The sequence below is a fragment of the Aedes aegypti genome, chromosome 2 (assembly GCF_002204515.2).
Source record: "Aedes aegypti strain LVP_AGWG chromosome 2, AaegL5.0 Primary Assembly, whole genome shotgun sequence".
NCBI classification, from domain to species: Eukaryota; Metazoa; Arthropoda; class Insecta; order Diptera; family Culicidae; genus Aedes; species Aedes aegypti.
The window spans coordinates 213,416,759-213,417,591 of record NC_035108.1 but is presented as its reverse complement, the minus strand read 5'-3'; positions in this window follow the sequence as shown (position 1 = coordinate 213,417,591).

Sequence of the window (833 nt, the reverse complement as noted above, 5' to 3'; positions counted from 1 at the left end):
TCAGTGGCCAACAATGATATAGGATATGTTTCAATACTATTGCCTTGAATTTCTCAGCAATTGAATTCAAATCGTTCATTTCAAATTCAGTTCACTCCCCCAACTCAAAAATTTACTAAGTCCCAAAAGGTCGATTTTTTCAAAAAAAAAAAAAATTCCAAATAACACCAGATCTCGACGTTTCATGCATTTCTAAGACATCTGGCATCAAAAAAAAAATTTCGATTTCGGAAATTTCATGTACCCCCCCCCCTTTGGAGATTTTTCATGGGTCAAAAAAGCCAAACTTTGACCGCTTTGGGGGTCCACTTAGGGCCGATTTCTTCACCTTCGCTTAAGCCGTAAACCACGTTTACCCATACGATTAAACCAGGTTTAGTGCTTAAGCGGTGGTGAAGAAACCGCTTATTAATGAAGTCCGATTGAGCTCAAATTTTGCATGGGGACTTTTTTCGAGGAGACAAAACTTTTGAGCACTACCATTTTTTGAAATTCGAAAAATCGATTTGACAGTTCGTGACAGCAAAATCTCGGCTCACTGTGTCGTACAGAAATTTTGTATTGGTTTCTCTCTCCCAGGGTAAAAGTAATTAGTAATCAGTATAACCGGGAATGAAAGTTTTAATAAAAAAACAACCGTTCAAATTTTGGCAAGGTTCAGTTTCGGCACCATGGTTATTTATTTTTGCATGTTACCGAAATCGAACGGGCACTGTAACTTCCGAGCGTGGTGAAGCGTTTGTTTACTCGTTTCCATACAAAATTCAAGCGTTCGTCTGGCGTTGGCTGAACGAATTTTAGCGTGTCGCAGATAGCTGTCAGATAGAGCGTTA